The following is an 8,621-nucleotide window of genomic DNA, read 5'->3' as shown; positions in this document are numbered from 1 at the left end:
AACTAAAGGCTACAGAAAGGGCTGGGAAACTGTTTTCAGCCAGTGGTCCACAAGTTGCCTGCTTCTGCTCTAGGCTATCCTAGTGCTAAATGTCACTATGTAGTAACTTTATTCCCATCAAGCTTAAACCAACATATATTCACACCTTCCTTCCTCCTTCCTCCCTCCTTCCCTCCCTCCCTCGATAAGCTATTTATTTTAAACTAACAGTTAAGTTCTTAAGATGAGCTAAAAGCCACAACAGCAGGTCTCTTGGGTGTTTTGGAATTCTTCCTTCATGGGATCCACTCTTGAAGGTTAGGTACAGTATACCATTTTTAGATGGCTCATGCGGCTGGTCCTGGTATTGTTCTTCTTGCCTTATCATTAAGTTATACTGTACTTACTTTTGTATTTAGCAAAATATCCACATTTTCTACAAGTGGATCTCTGGAGATGGTAAGCACTGGATCACATTGATGGCAACAAATGTGCATCTTATTGTGGCATTTGCCAAAAGATGGTGTTCCTTTCATCATTTGCTTTCAGCTGCCAGAATGAAAGGGCTACATGTGGCTCTTCAAATGAAATAATTAACAAAATGCACCCACTTTTATATCTACTTTTGCATGTTAGCCACTTTGGGAAACAGCAGCAGTAGAATTCATGCCACAGACCAGGCATGGCTATGTAAGGGTCCATTCAAGGGTCTGAAAAATAGAAAATTAAACGTTTTTCTAGGCATTTTGTTTTAAACTGACATCTAAGGCAGAGCCAGAATTGTAAGGTGTGGAATTCAATGGGTTTTTATATCCAGCACTGCTTCAGTGCATAGATACACCCACAATTGCTGTCAGACCACACTTTAATGATTCCAACTCATTCAGATTTCAAAATGGGGTTGATGAGGTCCGGTATAATTGTTGCATATGTACTCAGAAAACAGTGAACATAGCTGTTGCAGCTGACAAAAACAACAAAGGGGAAGGTCATAAGGCATTACGATGAGAGAAAAAGTTGGAAACTCCAATTTATGAGGCAATGGCTCTGATGGATTTTGCATAAAGCACATAAATATATAGAGTGCCAATAATCTATCTGGGACGAGCCATACTGGTTTGGTGAGAGAGTGACTTCTTTGCATATAAATACTGCCACTTCAGTTTCTGGCAACTCTATATGGCAGGAAAAGACTTGTCTCTGGAATTCTGGAGATGTGCTATAACTCACAATATACCAATGTGGATAACCAATGGCTTAACTCAGTATGCAGAAGTTTCTTTTTCAAAGACCTAGCAGCCAAGTATATAAGGTTTAGCTTAGATCTTTAGGCCTTGATATTTAACTTAAGAGGGGTCACCTGCTTCTTGTATGTCCTTTTCCTCCTGAACTTGTCCCAGGGCGTGTTCACTGCTGGGTCAGTGTTGTACGTCTGTTATTATTTGCCAGTGTCAAAACAGGGGCCACCCACCTGAAAAAGGGAAGAATAGCTTTTTATGGCCATTTCTTGCCTACAAAATTATGCTCCACAAGTAACAATGGCGTAGGCATCCAATAGAAGTCACAGTGACATCAGACCCAAAAAGATGTCAACAGTGTAACTGTGATGGAATGGCATGGGACTGGAAGGGGGGTAAAGAACGTGATCTCATCTCCAGAGCAACGCACTGGAGATAAGAGGCGAAAGCTGATGCACCCCTAACATTCCAGGAGATAGTGAATTCCTGTTCCTGGGAACTGCTGGCCAGTCTGAGAAGATTCTGTAAACAAGCACTAGCTAATAAATGATGTCAGGCCTAGCCCAAGGAACTCCTGGAGACCGTGCAGGTTCAATCAGCAAGGTTTATTAGCTAGTGCTTGTTTACAGAATCTTCTCAGACTGGCCAGCAGTTCCCAGGAACAGGAATTCACTATCTCCTGGAATGTTAGGGGTGCATCAGCTTTCGCCTCTTATCTCCAGTGCGTTGCTCTGGAGATGAGATCACGTTCTTTACCCCCCTTCCAGTCCCATGCCATTCCATCACAGTAACTTACATCATTTGTACAATGGCATCATAACATGCATACCACCATCACTTGCCTCCTTGCCCCCCCGGATACACAGTGGCACAGTAGGGACGATGGATAGAAGATTGGTCTTTGTAAAGTGGGGCGCAGAGAATTGTGGCTAGAGGAGTTGACTGCTCTCCAACCATTTAAAGTTTGGAGATTAAAATCCAAGAAATATTTTCAGATCGGTTCAAGTCTCATGGGCAACCTACAACAACGTTTTTCAAAAAATGTTTCCTATGAATGAATGAATGAATGAATGAATGAATGAATGAATGAATGAATGAAGTGATTGAAATTATGATTCATACACACATCCCACTGTATTTTCTTTGGAGTAGATAAAGTTTCCAAGGATACAAAAAAGAGGCCTATACAAAACTGAACACTTTTGTAATATCTATTTGCAGAATTAAGAATAATAGGAAATAATGTGAACATTGGTGTAAAATTTTAAATGAGCACACAAAAGGGATAATGGACATTGATTTGTTAAACTTAATTCATGGTGGGGAGGAGTACAGCTATCTTTCTATAATATTCTGGGGATAGTTTCTTTAGGTTCCAAAGAGTCACAAAATGGACTGATGGCTCAGGTTGTTGGATGGACTCATCTCTGAATTTAATGAATCAGGAATAGGGTAGAAAGACCTTGTTCTGATCATACTTGGGACTGATTTTGCCTGTCTTAACTAGACAAGCTACAATGGCCACATCTTCTCAGCCAGAGGGCAAGGTTTAAACAATTTAAAATTGCTGTTCATGGAAACACTTATAAATTCTTGAAAGGAAGGTGTGAGTCTGTTGAGGCAGAAGAGAGAGAAGAACGAGGTGGGAAACACTTTGATAGAATCAGAGTTACTTAGAATGTAGTGGTTCACACTCTGATATTATTACAAATAAAAAGAGGTAAATTCATATAGAGGTTATCCAGATCTGTGTCCTTTCCCATTTTGTTCAAGAGCTCAGACCATAATCAGGAAATAAATCTAGTTGTCGCCACTGTGACAGCTCTTTAAGTCCAAGTCCTGAACAGCTTAATTGGGGGGAATGATCCAGTTTGAAGATTCATAGTCTGCATGACATCCTTGTGCAATAAATTCTTTCAGGAAAGACCATGAATAAAATGAATACATTTCTGGAATAGTGATGGATTTCAGAACATGCCTTGTTAAGGCACTGTGTACCTTCCTATTCTTCCTTGTTGTAACAGAAGAAATTCAGTGTCTGAACATGTTTAAGCATGCCATAAAACATCTTAGTTCTAGAGGCCTCTTTTTAAATGCAGGTGACCCACATTGGCAGGGTCCCAAAGTATATCAAACTCTAATGGTATCAGGGGGAAAAAAAACCTGATGGGGCAAAATAAATCCTGAAGGGATAAGTTCTGTTTCATGTGCAATTTTGTATAGCATGTTGATAAATGGGTTAAGATATTTTTATTCCAAAATAAATAACACTGATCCTTCTTTTTCTTCCTTTCTCTAAGAGCTCAAGATGCTTATGTGGAGGTGTCCTTTCATTTCATCCCCACATTGATAACCTTGTAAGGGAGCTCGGCTGAGAAAAGGTCACTGGCCCAAAGTAACCTAGAGAGGTTCTAGTGTGATAGACTTGGACCTGGATCTCACTGTCCAAGTCCAGCACAATTATCATTATATCCCACTGGTTCTCATAAGATTTCTAAAATATGTTTAGGGCCACAAATGTAATTAAAATTCTGAACTGATTAGACATTAGAAAGGATTGCCTAAAAAGCTGTATAATAGAAATTGGAAAGAAGACTCTTTCCAACATAAACAGGCAACAATGAAAAGTTTTGCCTGTTGAATATATACATGTCATAGAGTTGTTGACACCAAATCTTCCACTCTGGATGAGATGTACACTGAGAATTAGTTCAGGACAAGAAATCCAGCTTGTTCAATTAAGTATACTGATTCACGTTCAGTAATAAAGTAATAAATAAAGTAATAAAGAGGGCAGCAGGAAAGCATATATAAATACAAAGGGATTCTAAACTAGTGGGGAAAGTGGGGAGCAAGTGGAAAAAATAGAAGCAATGTTGAGTTAGAACATACTGAATGCATTCAAAAGTGGTGGTGGGGACTTATCTATACAAGAATATTTTACTATATATTTAACATAGAATAATAATCCTTTAAGTGAGTACACATTTACCTCTCAGTTCTATTACAATTTCTTCATTTGTTCAGGCTTACTGGGATCTAAATATCTCATATTAGAAGCCAATGACCTTCCATCTCTTTTTCTCCCCAGAAATGCCTTCGTAACAATGCTACAGTATGATGTTCTGTCATTCCAAGTCAAGTCAGGTTAAATCTCCTTTGAGTTCAACTTAATTCCTGGTGACTTCATGAAAACATTGATGCTGTTTTCTTGGCAAAAATATAGAAATAGTTTGCATTACCCTCTTCTGGGATTGTTGTTGTTGTTGTTGTTAAATTTCCTAATCTAGTTTATAGTCCCGAGATTTACTGATCATCTTTCACTGAAGGACTAACCAGGTCCAAACTTTCTTAGCTTTTTGAGATCATTCAAAGTTAGTTAGGTGCTGCCACCTAGATGGGCAAAGTAAACTACTGTAGAGGAACAGAGCAGTTCACTTTGATGTCAATACCAGCTGTTTTGACTCTATTGCAGTTTAGGGTGGTGAAACAATTCAGTTTAAGGGGAAAAAACTCAACTCTTCTTCAGAGATTCTTGTCTGATGACCAATTCCCCCTTCTTGCTCCCCATTGGTTTCCAAAGAGGAAAAAAACAAGGGACAGTTAGATGGGCTTCAAGATCCATTGGATTCTAAGCTCCATAGCCATCCATCCTGTCCTAAAATATCACTGAATTTTGGACTACTGCACCATCTTTATTCTGTTTTGCCAATCTGTTGCCAGCAGGACTTTTGGAACCTTCAGAATATTGTATTGTTCAGAATGTTCTATTGTTGATCTGTGAATTGCGGCATAGGATTGCTGGAATGAAACATATACAAGTAGTCTTCACGTAGCAACTGCCTCATTCAGTGACTGCTTAAAATTACAACAGTGCTGTAACTTTATGACCAGTGCCTGCATTTATGACTTTCACAGCATCCTTCAGTCATGTGGTTGCCATTACAGTCAGTATGTGTTATCCTGTGCCTGACCTGTTGTTTTTCTTTTTTTTCCCCCTTGCAGAGCAGAGAGATTGGAGATTACAAGAGAGTAAGCAGGCACACAATGGGGAATACACATTGAAAGCAATGTAGTGGCACCAGTGAGTGTGCTACGCAAACAGCCTGGTGTATTTCCCATTGTGTGTCTGCTTGCTCTCTTCTAATCCCTTCCTCTCCAATCTCTCTGCTCTGGGGGGGGCGGGGAGGGGAATGGTCAGGCACAGGAAAGGTTGCCTACAGAAATTGCTTGGGTTTTTTTTTCTTCCCCCCCCCCCTCACAGAGGGGAGAGATTGGAGATTACAAGAGAGTAAGCAGGCACACAATGGGGAATTATACCAGCCTGTTTGCATAGCTCACTTGCAGCTGCCAGTGCCACCACATTCCTTTTGATGTATATTCCCCATTGCATGCCTGCTTACTCTCTTATAATCCCTTCCTCTCCAATGAATGTAAATACAAACATTAATTCCCTTCTTGCTAATTATCTCAGCACTGGGGTGAGCATTCCAAAGGGTGGAGGAGTGGGGAAAACACAGTCATGGTAATGCGAATTCCCACTGAGCAACCACTTTGCTTAATGACAGAACTGCAGTTCCAATTGTGGTCGCTAAGCAAGGACTACCTGTAATTGCTCTAGTAACATTATGGATAGAATAACAATTTACCCTTTTCTCCTTCTCCTATTTTAAAGAAATATATAAAACAGCTTCCTGCAAATTTTGACATTTTTTTCTAAACAGTGTAAGTTTTCCACGATGACCATTTATTTCACTATTGAAATATTACAGATATATGTATGTGTCCCTTCAGATGCTGAGGAACTGGCTTTAGATTATCCAGTAGTTCCTAATCCACTCCACCGTCTCCTGCTTTGTAATTGGAAATAAACGAAAATACCAGATTAAAGCAGTTTCAGACTGACAAAAACTAGAGTAGGCTGAGTTCATCTAGTTTCGTATGGGATGATTTGTCAAGGTAATTTTTATGACTTAGTCTGAGATAGGTGTCAGGAATATTTCAGTGTCTCATAATCAGCAATGGCTATGAGCATTCACTTAATTCACTTAAAAGTATAAAAAAGAATTAGTTTTCGGTATAACAATGATTCCAGTTATACTCAACAAAAATAAAAAAAAGATAGTGGTACTATTTCAAATAATTTTCACTGATGATCATATTCTCAACTATAGGAGCTACTCCTCATGGAAATATCTGTGCATCACATTGATGGGTCTGCCTATGGCTTCGATTATAACAATCAGGGAGCAAGACTTCCTGCAGTGACTTGGAAAACCCCTATTGTTACACTAGATGCTATTGGGCAAGGTGGACAGAGTCTGAGCCAGTATATTGGCTAATTCCTTAGATGATGATAATGATGATGATGATGATGATGATGATGATGATGATGATGATGATGATGATGGGGCTACATGTGGACTAGACCCACTGATATGTTCCCTATGCACAAGGCAGCTGCTTTAGTTTCGTTTTATTTGTAAATCTTAACATTTCTAAAAAAAATCAGAAATGAGATGTAGCCTGAGACAGACATTTGCAGTGGAGAAAGAAATCAGAGGAAGAATCATCTAGAGCATAGGGAGGCACTTTTAAAGTGAGAAGTAACCAAAGACAAAACCTGTTTATTTCTTTTCCATTATTTACGGCCTGGGGTCCTTGTCATACATAACCAACAGTGTGGGGCTCCTTTTCCGGTGCTGCTGGATATCAGCAGGCCTAAATTGTGGTTTGTAGCTAGGGTATATTGAATGATAAGTAGAAAAGTAAGACTCCAGAAGTTTAGCTTCAGGCTGTGTTCAAAGAGGATGGAATCTGCAGCTCTTTGAAGTCAATGGAAAACTTACTTTGTATATTAATACTGATGAACTGTTTCAAGGTTTCATTTTTCAGATGGCCAAACAATTCTTCATGCTTTGTATACGGTATTATGAATTAATAATACAGAATTATAATTGCTCTAATAATGCAATAAGTAATATAATTATTACAATTCATGATCAATTGGTAGTATTATTAGTAATATGTGCAAAGAGAACAATTTGCAAGAGAACAATAAAAACAGGCTTAACGAAAGACACACAATAATACCAGCAATCCTTAGAATATAAAAGATTAAGTAATGTTCCATAAAAAACTCCAGCAAAGCAGAACAGGCAATCAGAAAAACAGTCAACAGATAGTCCTCCAGTTACAACGGCAATTGGTACTGGAATTTCTGTTGCTAAGCAATGTGGCCGTAAAGTGCAATGTCACATGACCTCATCGCTTAGCAACAGGAATCCCTGTAGTGTCTGTTGCTGTCATTAAGCAAGGATTGTGAAGAGTTCCAGGATGGCAGCCACCAGCAAACACCGGTCATTGCTGCTGCATTAGGGGTTTTTGCGGTTTTGATTCCTCTCCCCACAGGATTTACCATCTTTTAGAGGGTGGACTGGGTGCGGAGGAGACCTCGAGGGGGGGCTTTTACCCCTTTGGTGTGTCGACTCGGGGGCAACCCCTGGACAGAGCGGCAGGGCATAGTGGTTGAGGCGGAGAGCAGTGGGCTTGGACAAGCCTCGGGCAAGCTCTGGTGCGGTGCAGTCCCTGTGTGGTGTGCTGAACCCCCGGAGTGGAGAGCCTGGCTGGTCTCTAGTGTGGCATACTCTAAGGGGTACTGGTGCAATGCGGCGAGTCGACTGAGCCCACCTAGGCGCAGCATGGCAGAGAGAGCCCTCGTGGACCTCGGTGTGGGTGGCGACCTTCGGTGAGCCTGAAACGACGAGGCCCCAGGGGGGTGCAATGAGCCCCGGCGAGTCCTAGAGAGCCCCAGCGTGGCATGGGAAGCCCTGGGGAGTCCTAGCACGGCACAGCGAAACGCAACAGACCCCGGTGCGGACCACCAAGCCTCAGGCCCAGAGGGCCCAGCAAGCCCCGGTCGCAGCATACCCAACCTAAGGTCCAGCAGGTGCAGCAGGCCATAATGTGGCACAGGGAGCCCTAGGGGCCCCTGGAGCAGCGCTGCGAGCTCCAACAACCCCGGGGCTACATGTCATGTTTTAATGAGCCCTGGAGCAACACAGCAAACTCCAGGGATGTGGGAACTTACAGGCAGCTGGAGTCCTGGGAACTTGGTGGTTTGGCGCAAGGACACTGGGCAGGTTGGGGGGGCCGAGGTCATAGTGGACTTAGAGTCCAGCTGTGGAGGAAGATCGGTTGGCTTCACAGGAACAGCTGGACAGGGAAGCAGCTGGACAGCAAAAGAAGCCAACAGCCCTTGGTTTTAAGACTAGTGAATTGGGGATTAAGAAGCTAGCCACCCCCATTTATTCCCCCCCCCCAGGGCCAGTGGAGAACTGCGGGGTCCCTCCAGTGTGAGTCTGGGACTCCCTCCTGGGAGTGAGAGTCTGGTAGGGAATCTGG

At 41.8% G+C, this 8,621-nt stretch overlaps 1 pseudogene; it reads right to left on the bottom strand.

Moving 5' to 3' along the window:
- Positions 1 to 218: 218 nt before the first annotated feature.
- On the bottom strand, positions 219 to 518 carry LOC148217108 (large ribosomal subunit protein eL37-like; annotated as a pseudogene).
- Positions 519 to 8,621: the final 8,103 nt, after the last annotated feature.

This window comes from Python bivittatus, unplaced genomic scaffold, assembly GCF_059951505.1.
Source record: "Python bivittatus isolate LINGU-HERP-01145 unplaced genomic scaffold, Pbiv_v1 ctg000020_np1212, whole genome shotgun sequence".
Taxonomy (NCBI): domain Eukaryota; kingdom Metazoa; phylum Chordata; class Lepidosauria; order Squamata; family Pythonidae; genus Python; species Python bivittatus.
This window is presented reverse-complemented; position numbering and strand designations above follow the sequence as displayed.